We start from the raw sequence: 22,210 nt of genomic DNA, 5'->3' as shown, positions 1-22,210 counted from the left end.
TCTCTACACTGTCATTTCCTTTCTCTTGATTCTAAATATTTTAATTACTGATTAACCCATCAATACATTACTCACATTTGCAGCAAAACCTACATTGTAAATTATCCTGTTGGCTTATAACATTTTCTGTACTAGTTTGGTTGAAGTGAACACCATTTTTATGTCTACTTGTTTATCATTTATTCAAACAAAATCATTTCTAACAATCTCTAGAGGCTTGTGATTTTTTTCTATCCTAGACCTTTTTCTATCCTAGACCTAGTGCTCCTAATTTGTATGATCAAGTTATTGTCCTGTGTACATTACATGAGGTGTCATTTTGGGTATATGAACTACAAAATCCTTTTTTAAAAAAGTAAAAGTGTACTTTTGTTTGATTCATACCGATTAAGTCAAAGTGTTCAACATCAACAATGTACACCATATTTTGGGACTGAATCAGACGCAGAACTGTCTATGGAAAAAAAATTTGACAGAAAAATGATTTGAGAGAAGGCTTACTATTATGCAAGTATGTATAACTACCAGACTCAAAATTGTTTTCTAAACAGTCATTATGGAGCATTTCTAAGTGGCAGTATATATTCTTAAATTTGCAATTGAGATTAAGTGCAATTTCTTCTCTAGAATTGTTATTTCACATATGTCATTATTGTGCCTTTTCTAGTAAAGACAAGGCAGAAACAAAACATTTTCCATAAGAAATTATAATCTGCATCACCAAGTTTGAGAGGTAAAATGCAAAGATATTGTTAGTGTAAAAGTGCAACACAAAAGCAACACTTCAGAGACAAAAGAAATTGAACTAGTTTTGGTGGGGTGTGCCGGGCTATTGCAATAGTGTAACACAAAAGCGACACTTGAGAGTTCGTTGAAAAATTACATCAATAACTCATTCTCATCATTTCCATTTGCCTACCTGACAACATCACAGGTACTACATATATCGATTGCAAAACAACATTTACCTCATTCCTTATGTTTGCTTCACGTTAATTTTGCATAATTATTAAAATTTTCTTCGTATATGTTACCTCCTCTCTCATGAAACATATTATTTGGAAGTCATATTTATTCTAGGCAGCAAATTGTTTACATCTATTTGTTCCAATATAAGCTCCACCAATGCTGATTTGTCCATATTTCAATTCATTTATAATATTGGTTTCGATATTAGGAACTATTATTAAGAATGAATGTTAACTACTTTAAAGAATGTATTCATTCTGTTTCATAAGTTTTTCCACAAAGAACTAGTTTTAAGGATTACTTCTCTCTTTTGATAAATTACTTCTCTTTTGTCCTCTTAATCTGTTGAGCACATTTTGGCATTAATTAGATGAAGTGTGTACATAAATTTTCTATGTTGTCATCTTAATCTGTTAAGCACATTTTGGCATTAATTGAATGAAGTGTGTACATAAAACACCGATCCTCTGCTTATGGGTCTTTAAGACAGTAGAGGCCGAGGGTGGACCCTTTCCTACTAGCTCATATTCAAAATACCAGTAATACTTGATAATTGTAATAAGAACTTTTTGGTACATTTGAAATCTTAAAAAAAAATCTTAAAAAATTGATATTAAAATAGGAGGGGGCCGCGCGAACGCAGGCCCCCACAGCAACAAATTATGATGTAGGTTCCACCACTTGGGTAGACCTTAGGATGGCACCCCTCCTAAGTGCAATGGAGGTCACTCTCCTAGGCCATGGTCCTTCATGATCAACCATTGACCCCATCCAGGTAAGTATGTTGCAAAGTAGCTATTCAAGTTGTTTTATACTCTTGCTTCTCTCAATACTTTTCACCTTCTTTCGATGTGGGACTCAACTATCAGTAGACAATGTATTTCCCAACTTGTGTAAGATTGATCGACGAAAGGGTGATGATTGCCAGTGGTGTAACTTAGCGTCGCAGACAGCAAAGCACGTGCTGCTGCAGTGTTATAAGAGCATTCAGACTGCTTCTATATAGGATTGGAGAGAAAATCAGTCACATATTAAATGCACTGTCAAAGGAGAAAAGGAGTATTGGCTATGGGCTGCAGGTTTGTACTTTTTGTAGGATATATTACCTGTTTTTGTTCAACACTCCTTTAAATGGGTCTAATTAATTTCAAATTAAATCTTGGCTGGATCTTATCCTAGCTACGCTGCAAGCGACTGCTGATAGATTTATTTATGCATCAACTTTTCATACTGCCAGTGGTCACACACTTAAGCATTTGTCTGCTGCAATGGTTCCTCTCATCTTAACAGAAATGCATTTAAGCAACTTTTAAACCTTCGTATTTTTTATTTTGCTACTTTGAAAATTTGAATGATGTTATGAATGGTTACTCTTTCTCAACAAAAAAAAAAAACATATCTTTCGGAATGTATAGATATGGAGGATCCTTGAACGTTATCTACAAATTTGCGACAAGGAATTTGGGAACATTTTTTAAAATAGGTAACAATTGTTGTCGTCTCTTTTTGGTTTAAAACTCAGCCATATTTTGTTAACTAATAATTTTGAAATATAACACTTGTTAGAACAAGACTGAATTTAGAGTTTCCTGAAATGCTAAAAACTAAAGCAGGAAAGCCCTAGTAAAAGTTGAATCGTTTCCCATATAAACTCATTTGTGTATATGATTATGTATAAGCTCGTACTTTTTACTAATGAATGAACATTTATCACAATCTCTATATGCGTGTTTTGTATACCTCCCCCATTTTATAAGAACCGTAGCTACAATGCCTCGAGATTTGTCATCACTAGCTCATAACCAGAACAATTGTCAAATACACACATATTGAAATCAACTCTATAATGGAGTTTGGGAATGAATATTGTATTGATTTTGTACTTGAGCTAGATACTAATCTAATCTATGTATGTCTGAAAACTTAATCACGAAATATTATGCTGTCATTACATCGATTGTTATACTGACAAAACTCAAACATTCGAAGAACAATAGTTTGGCATGCTTGTTACTAACCCTCTCACCATGTCAAAGTCATTATCTACTTACATGACTTTTTAACTATAGTCATTGCTAATGGCTAATAATTACTTTAGTTATTGCTAATGTACCATCTTCAGAGCTGTTTTTGGGATTGAAATTTTACGAGCTGTAGAATCATGGGCGGATGTATGTAGAGGCTATGTGTGGCTATAGCCACACCAGAATAATATTTATTTTTAGGGTTAATAGTAGTTCAACCCCCTTAGCGAATTTTGCTTTTTTCCCCTCCCTACCTTTAGACAACGGTTTTTTTAAAAAAAACGTTGCCAAAACCTACCTTTGGCAACGGTGGGGGTAAACCGAAACACGCTCATATTACATGGGGTGAACTACTATTAACCCTTGTTTTTATATACAACCATTTTAGTAATACTACTACTTAACTACAGCATGCATGTATATACTAGATTAATTGGAGCTAGCTCTCCCAGCAGCTTAATAGCACCATATTAATAACCACAGCATATTAATAACCACCACACTAAAATAAGTCTCAATTATTTACAAGTCCTTTATATCAAGAAACACACATTCTAAATCTTTTTTCATAAAAAATTTTAGATTGCAATTTAATTATATCACTATACAATTTTTTATGTTATATATTTTAAGTGAATATTATGAAATATCATTTATTATCAGTTTAAAAAGTTTAATTATTTAAATTTTATTAATTCATCTATAATTTTAAATAACTTCAAAATTATATATAGTTTAATTATTATAAAGTTATATTGATAAATATGATCAATATTTTGCTCATAATGTTATTTATTTAAAAAATATTTAAATTATAGATGAATTAGAAGTTTAAATACATAAATTGTTAAACTTATAATAGTTTAATAATTGAATTTTATATGACTTTGAAATTATTTAAGTTACAAATAAATTAATAAAATTTAATAATAAATTATTCAAGTTATTTTAATAATTAAATTATTTAAATTTAATTATGATTTTGGCTACTAAAATTAATTATAATTTTGGCTACTTAATTTATTGAAACAATTAACAATAATTTATTTTAGCCAAATTTCAAAAAAAAAGAGATGATATACGATTTTCACTGTAAATATATTGCATTAAATAATTATTTCTTATTTTAAGTATGATTTAGTTCATGGTTTTTTATATTTAGCCACACTAATATATAATGTCTGGATCCGTCCCTGTGTAGAATATGGAAGGAGTAGGACAAACTACACAATTCGGCGAATAATTGGGCCAGTTACTCATGGGAATTGAAAGGGCGCCAATAAAAGGATTTGAATTTGGAGAGAAGACTTACTACTATACTTGGAGAATTTAATTTGCCACCTCCCATTTTTACATGTCACCCCCTTAAATAGGGCATTTTTACCAAATTATCTCCATAAAATATCGGAAATTTCATATAAATACCAGAAATTTTGTTGATTTTATCAATTTTACCGTGTCTGATGCTACATACCGGAAAATTAAAATTTTCGGTACCGGATTTTTCAAATTTACGGTATGTGGAGAAGTTAAAATTGATACCAGAAATTTGAAATTTCCGGTACATATATGCAAATTTCCGTTTGATGTATAAAATTTTTCAGCATAAGAGTGCACGTCACCAATATTATTGGAAATTTAAAATTTTCGGTATATGAAAAATACCGGAAATATGAAATTTCCGGTAATATTGAGACTTAATTTTTTAAATTGCACCGGAATTTTGTAAAAAACAAAGAATTTTCTATATCGACCAAAAAGAGGTACCGGGAATTTGATCTGCGGTAACGTAAATTTACTTTTTGATGATTTTGGCAACAGTAATTTTTTTCTAGAAAAATATAAAAAGTTTTAATAAATAATATCAGGGACATTTTGAAAATAACGTAAAATAGGGGGTGGCAAGTATAAAAAAGTGGGTAGCAAGTTAATTTCTCCTATACTAGTAAGACTACGTCTCCTATACTAGTAAGACTAAGACTCAATGTTTAATCATATTCTTTCTATCCTTCTTTGTTTTTTTGTTTTCTTTCTTTCTTTCTAGTTTTCTAATATTTCCTTCATTTGTCTTGTCCTTGACATTTCATACCCTTGAGATTTTATAATGGAAGTATATTCTTTAATATATCATATAGAAACCTATAAGGTTGTCATGGATTAAGTAAATATTTTCTTTTACTACTCAGTTTGTTTTGTTAAAATAGGGAATTTAGGTTTGGTGACTTTGTTCTTGAAAGACAATAAACATTGCAGAAACATGTAAGTGGTGGGAACTAATAAGTCTGAAATATATCGTACTTTTTAAGTCGATTCGCATGTATTTTAGTGTTGTTTTTATGTCTTTTTACAATATTATGTCGGTAGTGTGCTCATGTTTCAGGTATTAAGTGGTTGGAAGTCTCTGTGCGAAGAAACAGTGAAAAACGGCAAAAACGGAAAGAAAAAACAAGGCTTTCTGCTGTCATAACGACCTGCCTCCAACCAGTGACGGTCGTCACCCCCAGGTGGTCAACCTGTCATGGAAAAGTCAACAAAAATGGAAAATTTGCGTTTAAATTTACACGGGTAGTGATTAAGTGAGAAGTTGTAAACGAGGGAGTTTAGTTCCAAATTGATACTATCATAGTGGACTTATCCCTGGCTTGGTAGCCCCCAGAGTAGGTATTGTTGATACCGAATTGGGTGAACAAGTACATGTGTTCTTTATTGTTTCTGCTCTGCACTTAATACATTATCATTGTGTGTGTTTGAAAAATATTGTTTCAACATTGATAGGAAGTTTTCTATCAAAGCTATGAAACTAGGGTTTCAATGATAAGAGAGAGAACACTAAAAGTTATCTAAGAGAATTTAAATAAAAGATAGACTTAATTTCATTTGATTCCTTCTCTTCAATGTCTCAAAGAACTACATATATAGTACCCATAGTCGATACTAAACTAGAAGGCTCAAATGAAAAGCCCAACTATATAAAAATCTAACTAATAATAATATAAACTCAACCATGACTAACTAATTTATTTCATTATAATTTCTCTCTATCATTACCTACTCTTTCAAGATCAACTTTGTCCTCAAGGTTGTAAAAATAATGTCCAAATAGTTTTTTTCCAGGATCCCACGTCTTAAATCGAGAGAAACTAACAATTTCCACGTGAGCAATGAAATATTTAGCCATGCATATAGCGACTCTTTCAACATTTCACAATTATTATCATTTTCAAACAACAAATCTTGAAAACAATCATGTGAGTAATTAAGGAAATCCAAATCTTCCAAGTTAGGTTCCATAATATAACTTCCAACTCTATAAACGGGGAAGAAAATGTGTGAAGCATGCCTTGAATGAATAACCATTCCCATAAATCTATGCAGAATAGAGACAACGATAATGCTTTTCTTTGTAGCATGAAAGGATCTACTGGAAACATTATCATTGAAAAAATAAGAGTATATCCACCAAGTGATCCAATGAACTCCTCTACACCATAATGGACATTCATATCCAAGCTAGTTAGCATGGCTACACTAAAGTGCTTCTCACCTGTAGTTAAGAACCAACAGATCTTGTATTCTCCCACACTAGTATGTGATGAACCACTTAATTCTTCAACAACTTGTTTTAATTCTTGAATCAATACCAAATTTTGTGGCTTGAAATAAGTAGAGTCTCTTTATCTAATGAACCAGTAGAAGAAGACCGTGTTTTGGAATATCGGCGCAGCATTACGTCGTCTATGTGTGTTTCAAGAGCTACACAAGTTTCTTATCCCTGTTTGGTTTCAAACTAGAATATGTGAAGAACAACTCGCATTTTAAAAAATACAGCATTGTAACTACTTCCAAGTTGCATTATATCTTTCAATTCATCTGAGTGCAAATACTCATTCGGAATGGGACGAAAAAAATGAACCTCTACAAATCCAAATTTCTAAACAAGTTTCACAAGTAAATACTCCCTTGTCAGAACCATGGTTGTGGCTAAGAATGAAAAATTTAGTGGCGGTGGAGAAATGATGAATATGCATACTCTCTTAAATGCTTCAGGTGTGCATGTTCTTTCTATCTTTGAAATAGCATCAGGAGGTTTTGCTGAAATTTCGTAATCAACATCATCGTGAAAATATCCATTGTTGGAACCATCCGCTAGCCACCTTACCGGGTCGAGATTCATGAACTCCTTAGGATCAGGTGTAGCACCCCATTTATCTCCATTAAATTGTGATACTCTAAGACCTATTAATCGTACTGAAACAATAAGTTCAACTTTTAGCAATTTTGATGCATGCTTTAGAATATCCTCACTCGAGTTGATGTATTGTAAAGTAACGGCTCCATTCCGAACCTCAAAAGAAGCCATTTTCAGTTTAAGAGTCAACGTTCGCCCATGCAGACCCTCTTTTTGCATGTCTGTGGATAGCATTTCAGCAAGCTCCGCCAATTTTTCTGCAACAACACTTCATCCTCAGTGGCAGAAAATGTCCTCTCATTGCTGATACTTTTCTGGAAACCTACTTGGGGAGAATTCTTCTTTCCCAGACCTAAACCCACCGAGTAAAAAAATCTATTGTTGATTGAGAAAAAAAAGCACACAGGTAGCTACCTTTATCCAGCATCTGCTCACATGTGCTTATTCCAAAAACTTCTTTCAAAATATCTTCTGCGACCTTACCAATGCCTCCAATCTTTCTGATAGGAAGAGAGGAAATGAAAGTCATAACAACCAGACGGTCATTTGGAAAAACATACTATCCATTTGGCTTGTTTATGTCTGAGCAAACCTTAGCAAGTAAACGATTCGGTGCCACTCTAACACTACATGGGAGCCCAGTCTATTCATAAACATTGTCTCTGAGTTCTTGAGCAATTTCTTCACATTTGACATTCCTTTCTCTGCAAACTTCACTTATATCAAGGTATGCTTCATCAAGGCTACCAACAATGAAAATGGGATCATGCCTCTAAAAAACTTTTCTAGTCAAATCACTGTATTGTGAATACTTTTTGAAATCTGTTGGGGCAAGGATTAACTATGGACAAAGCTTCCTTGCAATGAACCCAGTCATGGCAGAACGAACCCCAGATTCCTGGCCTCATAATTAGTAGTGGATAACATTGACATGCTACCAACAGCCATTGGCTTGCCCATTAAAGTAGGGTTATGTAAAGTCTCGACTGCTGCATAGACAACATCCATATCTGCATGTAACTAGATCCTTGAAAGGTCACACGAAGCTTCCAGCTCAAGAATCCTTTTTTCAACAACCTTCTGGTAATTCGATAAATCAGAATGTGAAAGTTTTGCGAATTGAGGTCGCATGTTGTCGATTTTTTGTTTGATAACAGCCTCCTTCCGTTCCTCATTCTATAAATATTTGGATCCTTTGCTCATTTCATACATTACCCTTTGTACTTTCTCCTTGTCAACCCCCTCCATTCCATTCGGAACATCATTAAACGACACGAAAGGCTCAATTCCATAAACCATACTAGCCGGAAACACCACCGATAAAGAAGCTCGTTTCAACGAAGCACTGCTACCTTGCTGCTGATTTTGGCTTTTACCAACAACACGCTGGGATTCGACAACCTGGGTCGACTCATGTTCATCGATTTTCGAACATTTACAAGTATCATCACCATTTAAACTCGCATCATTCTGATTATTATCATTATCAACAGTTCCAATCATAGTCTCAGTAGAATGCACTTCCTTAATTAAAACATCTTGAGTCTTGGGCAATTCATGAACTTCTTTTTCTGCATCTTTTACCTCATATTCAACATCCTTAGAAGAACAATGCAAACCGCTCCAATCGGGGACTCTAGAAATGGATGGCAGGGGCATTTCAACAAACACATTGTGGGTAACATACGAGAGTCCAATTTCATAGTCACTTGTTGCATAATACAAAGACCCGAACCCGATTTGATCTGGTGGTTTCGGTGGAATCACAAAATCAAACCAAGAAAGGGAATGATTATTCTTCTGTGCCGGAATGGCACTACGCCAAAAATGACGTTAGGCAGCGCATCTTAGGCAGCGCTTATTTCCAAAAGTGCTGCTATAAGTTAAATAAAAAATAAAACACGAAAAGTATGTACGAAAATGTGGAAAAGTGCTGCTAAAAGGCCCACATTTGACAGCACTTTACAGAAGCGCTGCCTAAAGTCATTTAAAATTAAAATTAAAAAAATAGACTATATGCATTCTTTCTTTCTTCATTCTTTCTATTCTCAAAACCCTAAAATCCTAAGTTCATTCTTCTTTGTCTCTCTCTCTCTCAACGTGTGTATGTGAATCACGATCTTCCTATTTTTCTTCACGATAAATGCTAACATCCTATAACCTTCTTATTCGTTCTCGCTTTCGTCGCTCTCACCAGCACTCGTCACCTACAACCGTCTCCGTAACCACCACCACCGTTACCACATCATACTCACTTTCTTCTAGACACTTACTTTTTCATGGATTCGATTCTCGCCGACATCTTCATCATAGTCATCATCTGCAATGCTAATGATTTAAGATTTAGGGTTCTTGTTATAATTGTCATAGTTTAATTTAGAATTTGCTGTCGCCTCAACTATGAAGGCCAGTTTGCTCTCCGTGCACATCAACTGTTCGACGAAATGCCATAACTAACTGCGTTTAACTTATATCCCTTCGGGTATGTTTGGATATCACGAAATGAACGGAGCGGAATGGAATGGAGTGGAGTGGGATGGAGCGGAGTGGAACGGAGCGGAACGAATGTACCATTCCATTGTTTGGAAATTTTAGAATGGAATAAGACAAATTATTCATTCCGCCCAAATCGGAGGGGAAGGAGTATGGTGGTAAGTGATGGAATGGAATGGAATCCATACCACTCCTTTCCGCTCCTCTCCATCCGTTTTTAAATTATCCAAACAACGGAATATCATTTTATTCCATTCCGCTCCGCTCCATCCGATTCCATCAATCCAAACAAAGCCTTCGTTTCAGGAAAATCTTTGCACCAGGTTATAGGTGGAAATGTAGAAGATAGAGCTAACAAGTTCATTGTTGTTGTTTTTTAGAAATTCTCGAAGATATAAATATGTACTTTTAACATCAATTTAGCATTTTAGAATTTTCAAGTTGTTGTTGTTGTATATATCATCAATTCTATATATGTAGATTTTTGGTATATGTAAATTTGGTGCTTCATATACATATAGAATTTTCATGTTGTTATATATATATATATATATATATATATATATATATATATATATATATATATATATATATATATATATATATATATATATATATATATATAAAATAAAGCATTCCGACAAAAATCTTGTGAAATTAAGAAGACAATCATTGATCCGCTGTCGCGCGCGGGTCAAAAACGAGTTAATTTATAAAACTGTAGTACGACGGTAACGGTAACTCGAATATCGTCTCTCAAGGACTCTTGGTTATTACTAACTGAAATCGAATTGGGGGGGGGGGGGTTGGTTTGGTGGTCGAATTATAAAAAGTTCTTAAAATAAGTGATTCTGGAAATAAGCTGTTTATGAAAATAACTGATTAATAATTAAGCTAAAACGAATCAACCTACTGTTTCGACTCCCAACTTATCATCGATTTATAAAATCCCAATTCCCTAACGGGTTCGTTCGTTCCTATTCGATTATAACAACTACTGACAAGCGCAATAGAAATTATACGGCAGATGTTCCTGAATTCCGGATTAAGCAAACGGATTAAAACTGTTACGAATTAAGCAAACGCAACTTTGATCGTTCGTGATAATATAAAAGCTATGTTAACACGAAATTGATTCAGGATCATCAATCAACAATCGAATTTAAGAAATCTATCCTATAGCAACAATCAAATTAAGCAAATAATTGGAATTATAGGAAGAATTCAAAGGAAACAAATAATTGGAATTATAAAAACCTCAAAGTGGAATCCGAGTCACAGCAGATTGATCCTTGATGAATTAGTTCCTCATGATCATACAAAGCAAACTCCAAATTCGTGAATAGTGTCAAGTGCAAAAGTAGCTGTACGGCCAGACCTAGACTAAAGAGAAGACAAAAAGAAATTCGGGTCATAACCCAACTGGGTCAAACAAACATCACCCAGACCCAAAACTAACGACCCAAAACTTATAAAACTAGTGCCTGCAGCTTCAAACGAAATTCTGGAAAAATGTGCTCCGAATCTGACTTTGACTCCAACATAAAAGTTGTAGCTCTTTCTCTTAGCTTTCCGGCGATTATTAGAACGCCTCAATCGGACTCCCGGAACTCCAGTTATGATCGTTTCCGTGCAGACTACTAAAGTTGAAAAATAAATACGAAAATCAAATAACAATAAAAATAATTTAAAATATAAAAACATTATAAAATACAAAAATAAGACAAGCAAACCATGGAAATGTATAAGTACAAACGTAGAGGAATGTGCATCAAAATGCACTGATCAAATTCCCCCACACTTGAACTTTTGCACTCCGAGCAAAATGAAAAACAAAACAAAGAAAGCAGAAATACATCAACAGTTACTCATCCTAGGCTACAAGTCTTCTTCGGGTAAGTTTGCATCGACAGGTACTAATCTTGCACACTAAGGATATCGTAAGAACACTAACCACAATTATGCAGATATAAGCCTCCTAAATACACAAATCAATTCAAATCATATTATTATACCATAGCCTAACTTACTGATCCTTTTGGCTCTTTTTCATTCGGGCGCAATCACATTAAGCCCGTTATCTCCACACACTTATAGCAAGACGACCGGTTAGTGACTCTGATCCTTTTCTGCACGGGGTTCTGGTACTTACGTGGCATAACCCTTTGTTTACTCAGTTGTAGTTGCGGGGGATCGGACCGTAATCCTCCCTACCAAGTTCAGCACCAGAAACCGCTGAACCAACTAAAAAAGAGTTTTGAAAAACTTTTTCTTTTGAAGGTTCCACAACCGTTGGGTTAAGTGACCGGGTGAGGGTCACCAAACTTAGAAGGTGCATTCCCTTTTTCTTTTTTTCTTTTGGAACACTCACTTATATTCATCGGCTTCTCTGCGTAAAGTGTGTGAGAGATGGTGCCGACTGCTGAAATAAACTACTCAAGAGCTGTCAGAGAATGAGAATTTAAGGCTAAAACATAATAAAAAATTCAAATCAATTTGCATATGCAGGAGACTTACAGTGTTAAAACGATACCGATCTTGTGAATTTTTCCCAAGTCTCCGCAAACTCGACTCAAATCAGTCTATAGCCTAAAACTTTCAAAACGATGCATATTTTTTTTATATTTTTTTAAACTGAAAACAAAACAAGAAAACAAAAAAAAAAGAAAATTGAAAGAAAACAAAACAAATAAATGATTCTCTCTGTAACACCCCTCTAATAACCCGCGGCAATTAAACAATTAATAAATCAGAGTAGACATGCAAGGGGTATCACAATTCATAAATAATAAAACACACGTCGGTACCTGTCATGCATTCACTGAAAACAACTGAATTTATAACTCATTAAACAAGATTATGTTTTACACAGCGGAATTAAAAACACAAAGAGTCCACATTCATCATTAATGTGTCTGACTCATTCAACAACCAAACAGAGTTATAATCAAACTCATACACAAACGTGTTCCCAGTGTTACATCTACCAGAGCATGACACCGACACTAAAACCAAAAACAGACTTATGAGTTAATCCTCATCAAGTCACGCCGCTATCCTCAATCTGAAAAATGACAACAAGTAAGGGTGAGTCTCATCACAGTTAACCAATGTTATCACATCATAAATAATAACATATCATAGTTATATCATTCACCCAACCGTTTCATATTCAGACAATCACCAATCATATGTCCACAGACAAACCAACAATCAATACATAACATACATAATCACGTTATAGCAAATCATGCACATGTATGAAAACTGACACTATGCATGTGGTACCAATCATCACCAGTGGAATCATCCACCGACCGATCTATCATCAATTCAGAAACGGCCCTGCCAGCACCAATTCCACACAATGGGAATTCTGCCCCTCGATGAATCCTCTCATCATATAGGATTCAACTCATGTTTATGAATGCATGTAACATATATATAACATACTTTCATCATTACCAATCTATGAGTAGCATCAACTATACTCATTTCATCATCATCATCATCAATAACAAGCATGTTCATATATATATCACATCATTCAACATAATCAATCATTCAGTAAACCACAGAATCACATCACAAGGTTTACACAGCACTCAACAGTACACAAACAGGCATACCAATCGAAAGTTACACATCATCGAACTTTCCAGAAAAATCACAAAACAGAAATTTCACACACACGCAGCCATACGCGTATCACACGACACATACGCGTCCATACGCGTATCACCTTACCTCATACGCGTATCCTACGCAAATCACCAGAACACAAAATGGACCAGAGACCAACCCATACGCGTATCAGCTTGTCATACGCGTATCACCTGGGTTATTTTCCTCTTTCCACAATTCCATACGCGTATCAGCCTTGCCATACGCGTATCACCAGAATAATTTTCCCCTTTAATTATTCCCATACGCGTATGAGCATCCTCATACGCTCTCATACGCAACACACCAGTACATGGCTCTTGGGACAGGGCAACTGCGTATCATACGCGTATAGCCCCTTGGGAGTGTCCCCCATACGCGTATCAGCCTCATGCCATACGCGTATGGCACTGTTTCATACGCGAAACACCAGAAATGCCCAGTAACCTGCAGAATTCGACACAGTCCAAAAACCCATTCGTTCCCACTCATACCAGTCCACGAAATTGAGTCCAAAAACCAGAAAAATGCATCTAACAGTGTACGAATTCATCCACAAACCATAGCATATGATTCTCTAACCAATTCTGTTCATCATACCCTAAATCTATCAATTGTTAGGGATTAACAGTTCAAACCCAATGATGAACACAGATGAATATTTCAGAAATTAGAATCAATCAACCAAACAATATTCCTAATCAACATTACTACTCATAACACGATAATAGAGATTAAATGGAGAGTCCCCCCTTACCTCAGATACTTGATCCTGATCTTTGGTCTCTCCCTCTACAGATCTCCTTCAGTTCTTCGTGTGCTCAGTCCCTTTGCTCTTTCACGTTCTTTCTTCTTCCCAAATCCCAATTGCTTATGAAAATAATAATATTTTAGTAAAAAGGATTATAAAACCCCCCTCCCTCTTTTACTAATTACTCATATGGCCCAAATGCCATAAACCATCATTTAATCATTATTTTCACAAAACCCCTAATAATTCTAATTATTAATTCAATAATCCAATTAAATTAATATTAAAATTATACGGGTGTTACAACTCTCCCCCACTAAAAGAGTTTTCGTCCTCGAAAACATACCTCAGGTAAAAAGTTCTGGATAAGAGTCCTTCATCTGACTCTCAAGCTCCCAGGTAACATTTCCCTCAGCTGGTCCTCCCCAAGCTACTCTGACCAAAGCTATTTCCTTGCCACGCAATTGCTTCAGCCTTCGATCCTCAATTCTCACAGGTAAGGTCTCAACCGTCAAGTTATCTTTCACCTGTACATCATCTACTTGGATCACATGGGACGGATCTGAAATGTATTTCCTCAACTGAGATACATGGAACACATCATGCAAATTCGCAAGCATCGGCGGTAAAGCGATACGATAAGCCACTTCTCCCACCCTTTCAGAAATTTGGAATGGTCCAATAAAACGCGGAGTCAACTTCTTCGACTTCAATGCCCGACCAATCCCTGTCATAGGAGTAACTCTCATAAACACATGATCCCCCTCTTGAAACTCAAGTGTTTTCCTCCTCTGGTCATGATAACTCTTTTGTCGACTCTGAGAAGCTTTCATCTTCTCTTGAATCATTCTAATCTTCTCTGTAGTCTGTTGTACAATTTCTGGACCAATCACAGCACTCTCACCAGATTCGTACCAACACAACGGCGTCCTACATCTCCTACCATACAAAGCCTCAAACGGAGCCATACCAATACTCGAATGATAACTGTTATTGTAGGTAAATTCAATCAAAGGCAGATAACTACCCCAAGTACCTCCTTTTTCCAACACACAAGCACGTAACAAATCCTCTAACGACTGAATCGTCCTCTCAGTCTGTCCATCAGTCTGCGGATGATAAGCAGAACTCAATCTCAGCTTAGTACCCAAAGCTTTCTGCAAACCTTCCCAGAATTTAGATGTAAACCTCGGATCTCTGTCCGACACAATACTTGATGGAATACCATGAAGACTAACTATCTTCTCAATATACAACTGAGCTAGCTTCTCCATCGGATAATCCATTCTCACCGGTATAAAATGTGCAGACTTCGTCAACCTATCTACCACAACCCAGATAGCTTCACAATTTCTGACAGTTCTCGGTAAACCCGAAACAAAATCCATTGATATGCTATCCCATTTCCACTCAGGAATAAACATCGGTTGCATAAACCCAGATGGTTTCTGATGCTCAATCTTCGACTTCTGGCAAGTCAAACAAGAATACACAAATTCAGCAATTTCTCTCTTCATTCCCGGCCACCAAAACAACTTTTTCAAATCATGATACATTTTAGTAGCACCAGGATGAATACTCAATCCACTACGGTGTCCTTCTTCCAAAATACGTTTTCGGAGTTCATCAACATCAGGAACACAAACTCTGTCACCAAACCTTAGTATACCATTCTCGTCAACTCTGAATTCACTAGTCTTGCCTTGATTAACCAAAGTCAACTTATCAATCAATCCAACATCAGCTTTCTGACCTTCTCTGATTTCTTCAAGAATACCACTGGTCAACTTCAGCATACCCAATTTAACACTAGTAGGAGTACCTTCACACACTAAACTCAAGTCTCTGAACTGTTCAATCAAATCCAATTCCTTCACCATTAACATAGACATATGCAAAGTCTTCCTACTCAATGCATCAGCCACGACGTTTGCCTTACCCGGATGGTAATTCAAACCAAAATCGTAATCCTTCAGAAATTCTAACCACCTTCTCTGTCTCATATTCAGCTCTTTCTGATCAAAGAGGTACTTCAAGCTCTTGTGATCACTGAACACTTCAAATCTCGAACCATACAAATAGTGTCGCCACAACTTCAAAACAAACACCACAGCTGCCAACTCCAAATCATGAGTCGGATAATTCCTTTCATGCACTTTGAGTTGTCTCGACGCATAAGCGACCACCTGTTGATTCTGCATCAATACACCACCTAAACCCATCAGTGATGCGTCACAATAAACTACGAATGATTCTGTCGGATTTGGCAAAATCAAGATAGGAGCACTAGTCAATCTCCTCTTAAGCTCTTGAAATCCTTCTTCACACTTTGCATCCCAAATAAAGGCTTGTCCCTTCCTAGTCAGTTTAGTTAACGGCAATGCTAACTTTGAAAATCCCTCAATGAACTTTCTGTAATAACCTGCAAGACCAAGAAAACTACGAATCTCTGATACCGACTTCGGAGCTTCCCACTGAGACACAGCTTCAATCTTTGTAGGATCCACAGCAATACCATTCTTAGAAATTACATGTCCAAGAAAACTGACTTTCTCTAACCAAAATTCACACTTCGACAGTTTGGCAAAAAGCTGCTTCTTTTTCAACAATTCTAACACAGTTCTGAGATGCTCTGCATGTTCCTCCTCATTTTTAGAATATATCAGAATATCATCTATAAATACCACCACGAACTTATCGAGATAAGGATGAAAGATCCTGTTCATATATTCCATAAAAACACCAGGTGCATTAGTAACCCCAAACGGCATTACAGAATACTCATAATGTCCATACCTCGTTCTAAAAGCAGTCTTCTGAATATCGTCATCTTTCACACGTATCTGATGATACCCAGACCTCAGATCAATCTTGCTAAATACACGCGCTCCAACCAGTTGATCCATCAAATCATCGATTCTCGGTAATGGATACCGATTCTTGATAGTAACCTTGTTCAATTGTCTGTAATCTACACACAGCCTCATTGAACCCTCTTTCTTCTTTACCAGCAACACAGGCGCACCCCACGGCGAAACACTAGGACGAATAAATTTCTTCTCAAGCAATTCTTCTAACTGCTTCTTCAGTTCAGCCAATTCAGACGGCGACATACGGTACGGTGCCATCGACACTGGACTAGTTCCCGGAACCAATTCAATCGAAAACTCCACTTCTCTTTCCGGTGGTAATTCATTCACGTCTTCTGGAAAGACTTCTGGAAACTCACACACCACAGGCAATTCGCCACTCGCCACTTTTTCCTTTACATTCATCAGTGCAAACAACATAAACACTGCTGCACCATCACCGATAGCCTCATTCACCTGTCTAGCGGTCATCTCCAGATTACCATTACTAACCTCTTCAGGAAAAATTACCGTCTTCGTAAAACAGTTGATATGAACACGGTTGAACTCCAACCAGTTCATTCCCAGGATTACATCAAGTTCTTTCAACGGAAGGCACACTAAGTCCATCCCGAATTCTCTACCAAAAATGTCAACCGGACAATTCAAGCATGCAGACGAAGTAGTTACCGAACCCGACGCAGGAGTGTCAATAACCATACTTCCATTTATATCAGATATCTCAAGATTCAATCTCATAGCACAATCCAAAGAAATAAAAGAATGAGTTGCTCCAGTATCAATAATTGCAACTAAAGGTGTGCCATGAATGAAACACGTACCTTTAATTAACCTGTCCTCTGGAGTAGTCTCTGACCCGGTCAAAGCAAAAACTTTTCCTCCTGACTGGTTCTTCTTTGGCTTAGGACAATTAGGACTGATGTGACCTTCTTCTCCACAGTTGAAACAAGTCACAATCCTCTTCTTGCAGTCAGCAGCAATATGACCCACTTGGTCACACTTGTAACACTTCCTCTGATCAACCTTGCATTCATTCCTACGATGTCCCATCTCGCCACAATTGTAACACCTGATACGAGCACTGGAATCTCCCCCACTGGGTTTCTTCCAATCAACAGGTTTACCCCTACCATATGGCTTACCTCTATCCATAGGCTTCTTACCCTTTCTGTCAACTAACTCGCGAGAGTGAGATGACTTCAGCTTGATGCTATCTTCCTCAAAAATCCTGCTACAATCCACCAGGTCAACAAACCTCCGGATCCTCTGGTACCTGATACCTTGCTTGATCTCGTCACGAAGACCATTCTCAAATTTGACACATTTCGAGAATTCACTGGCTTCGTCCTCATTATAGTGCACATAGTACCTTGCCAATTCCACAAACTTGGCAGCATACTCCGGCACCGACATATTGCCTTGCACCAGTGCCAGAAATTCAACTTCTTTTCTTCCCCTGACATCCTCAGGAAAATACCTTCTCAGAAATTCCCTCCTGAATACAGCCCAGGTAATTGCTGTATTACCAGCATCCAGCTCAGCCTTAGTTGACAACCACCAGTCGTCAGCTTCCTCAGATAACATGTGAGTACCAAACCTCACTTTAAGGTTCTCAGCACAGTCAATGACTCGGAAAATTCTCTCAACCTCCTTGAGCCATTTCTGAGCACCCTCTGGATCATGCGTGCCTTTGAACATTGGAGGATTGTTTCTCTGAAAATTCCCCAGTTGCCTATCAGCACCAATCCCTGCTCCTACAGTCCCTCCTCCAAGCACACCAGCAATCATGCCCAAAGCCTCAGCGAGAGCATCATCGTTTCTTCCTCTTCCAGCCATTGTTCTGCTTAATCACAAATAACCCAGTCAGAACAAAAGTATCGACAATAACTCGTATTAGTCGCATACACAAAAGACTGACACAAGACTCTGGTCACAACGACCGACTATGCTCTGATACCACTATTGTAACACCCCTCTAATAACCCGCGGCAATTAAACAATTAATAAATCAGAGTAGACATGCAAGGGGTATCACAATTCATAAATAATAAAACACACGTCGGTACCTGTCATGCATTCACTGAAAACAACTGAATTTATAACTCATTAAACAAGATTATGTTTTACACAGCGGAATTAAAAACACAAAGAGTCCACATTCATCATTAATGTGTCTGACTCATTCAACAACCAAACAGAGTTATAATCAAACTCATACACAAACGTGTTCCCAGTGTTACATCTACCAGAGCATGACACCGACACTAAAACCAAAAACAGACTTATGAGCTAATCCTCATCAAGTCACGCCGCTATCCTCAATCTGAAAAATGACAACAAGTAAGGGTGAGTCTCATCACAGTTAACCAATGTTATCACATCATAAATAATAACATATCATAGTTATATCATTCACCCAACCGTTTCATATTCAGACAATCACCAATCATATGTCCACAGACAAACCAACAATCAATACATAACATACATAATCACGTTATAGCAAATCATGCACATGTATGAAAACTGACACTATGCATGTGGTACCAATCATCACCAGTGGAATCATCCACCGACCGATCTATCATCAATTCAGAAACGGCCCTGCCAGCACCAATTCCACACAATGGGAATTCTGCCCCTCGATGAATCCTCTCATCATATAGGATTCAACTCATGTTTATGAATGCATGTAACATATATATAACATACTTTCATCATTACCAATCTATGAGTAGCATCAACTATACTCATTTCATCATCATCATCATCAATAACAAGCATGTTCATATATATATCACATCATTCAACATAATCAATCATTCAGTAAACCACAGAATCACATCACAAGGTTTACACAGCACTCAACAGTACACAAACAGGCATACCAATCGAAAGTTACACATCATCGAACTTTCCAGAAAAATCACAAAACAGAAATTTCACACACACGCAGCCATACGCGTATCACACGACACATACGCGTCCATACGCGTATCACCTTACCTCATACGCGTATCCTACGCAAATCACCAGAACACAAAATGGACCAGAGACCAACCCATACGCGTATCAGCTTGTCATACGCGTATCACCAGAGTTATTTTCCTCTTTCCACAATTCCATACGCGTATCAGCCTTGCCATACGCGTATCACCAGAATAATTTTCCCCTTTAATTATTCCCATACGCGTATGAGCATCCTCATACGCTCTCATACGCAACACACCAGTACATGGCTCTTGGGACAGGGCAACTGCGTATCATACGCGTATAGCCCCTTGGGAGTGTCCCCCATACGCGTATCAGCCTCATGCCATACGCGTATGGCACTGTTTCATACGCGAAACACCAGAAATGCCCAGTAACCTGCAGAATTCGACACAGTCCAAAAACCCATTCGTTCCCACTCATACCAGTCCACGAAATTGAGTCCAAAAACCAGAAAAATGCATCTAACAGTGTACGAATTCATCCACAAACCATAGCATATGATTCTCTAACCAATTCTGTTCATCATACCCTAAATCTATCAATTGTTAGGGATTAACAGTTCAAACCCAATGATGAACACAGATGAATATTTCAGAAATTAGAATCAATCAACCAAACAATATTCCTAATCAACATTACTACTCATAACACGATAATAGAGATTAAATGGAGAGTCCCCCCTTACCTCAGATACTTGATCCTGATCTTTGGTCTCTCCCTCTACAGATCTCCTTCAGTTCTTCGTGTGCTCAGTCCCTTTGCTCTTTCACGTTCTTTCTTCTTCCCAAATCCCAATTGCTTATGAAAATAATAATATTTTAGTAAAAAGGATTATAAAACCCCCCTCCCTCTTTTACTAATTACTCATATGGCCCAAATGCCATAAACCATCATTTAATCATTATTTTCACAAAACCCCTAATAATTCTAATTATTAATTCAATAATCCAATTAAATTAATATTAAAATTATACGGGTGTTACACTCTCCCCCACACTTAAGACATACATTGTCCTCAATGAAAGAACATAAATATAAAATAAGAGTGAGAGAAAGGAAAGAACACACCCGAGGAGTTATGGAGGATAAGTGATCACATAAGCAGCCTTTCCCAAAGAGATATCTTCTACATTCTCTTCTTCCAGAGTGGGGATCTCATGGAGTAGCTTTGGGTAATTCCCATTGAACTTGGAATTTATATTAGTGTCTTCGCCTTTTATTCCAGGATCAAAGAAGAATCTTCGATAAGTAAAAGTGTTGAATGGGCACGTGATCTTCTTTTCCACAACATCAGAGATCAAAAGATTGAGGGGCTGTCTCACTACTTTTGTTTCATCTTCCCCTTCAATTAAGACCCTATAAAAAAATCATAGATGGGCTAATATCGAGAATGTCGTCCAAGGTCCATCCAATTCATTTCTTATGCTTCTTCAAAACCTGCAAAAACTTACTTTCTTGATCAAAATAAAGTTTAGAAGAAATTATAACCAGAAGTTTTTCATTCATCTCTAAATAAGCATATTTAAGATTTTCAGGAATTGGTTTCAGCTCTCGGGAAGGTGGTTGTTCAATGGATGGTTTGTTCCAGGCAGCCGGGGTGTCGAGAGCTTCATCTACATGAACAACTTCATTTGCAACCTCATCTGCAGTAAGAATATCATTTTGCAAGGCAAGCTCAATTTCAGCACAAACAGAGCAAATATTAGTGTCAGTACAAACATCACAAGAGTAAACATCATCAAAACCAGACAATGATGGAAAATCATCTGCAAACGAATCGGTACAAATATCATCAACATTTTCAGAAAGCAACTCTATTTGAAAAATAGATTGCTCATCCAAGGGTTGTTGGTTTGATCCTTACATTAGCCTTACGATTACGAACAATTTTCTCATCCTTACACATATAATTTCAGTCCCGATCTTCTCAAATCTCTAATAACGTTATCGCTCCTGATTTGCCACATACATCTTCCCTCTTCTTCTATAATCTCTACTCTCTTATATTCTTTCTTTTTCACTTTCTCATTTTTATGTAAATGTTCTGTATTTCAGTTTCGTTTTTATCGCACATCTTCTTCTCTAATCTCTCAACACTTTTTTTTTCTTTTTCACCTTCACTAATCTTTCGTCTCTGCTATTTTTTGTTTCATTATAATAATTTTTATATTATTTTATGTTTAATATTCCACTTTTGTCTAATTTAATTTTTACATATTAAATGGAAAATTGTTGTCAAAATATGACGAGTTTTGTT

At 36.6% G+C, this 22,210-nt stretch overlaps 1 non-coding gene and 1 pseudogene across 1 annotated transcript; both read right to left on the bottom strand.

The window, feature by feature from the left end:
- Positions 1-1,591: 1,591 nt before the first annotated feature.
- LOC131608522 (U1 spliceosomal RNA) lies at positions 1,592-1,752 on the bottom strand. Its single transcript, XR_009285775.1, has one exon. It is a non-coding gene; the product is annotated as a U1 spliceosomal RNA (small nuclear RNA).
- A 5,172-nt stretch (positions 1,753-6,924) lies between these two features.
- On the bottom strand, positions 6,925-8,841 carry LOC131605782 (DNA polymerase kappa-like; annotated as a pseudogene).
- Between the last annotated feature and the right edge of the window lie 13,369 nt (positions 8,842-22,210).

Source organism: Vicia villosa, linkage group LG5 (genome assembly GCF_029867415.1).
Source record: "Vicia villosa cultivar HV-30 ecotype Madison, WI linkage group LG5, Vvil1.0, whole genome shotgun sequence".
Classification (NCBI taxonomy): domain Eukaryota; kingdom Viridiplantae; phylum Streptophyta; class Magnoliopsida; order Fabales; family Fabaceae; genus Vicia; species Vicia villosa.
The sequence above is the reverse complement of the archived record's forward strand: the minus strand, read 5'-3'. Positions and strand labels throughout refer to the sequence as shown.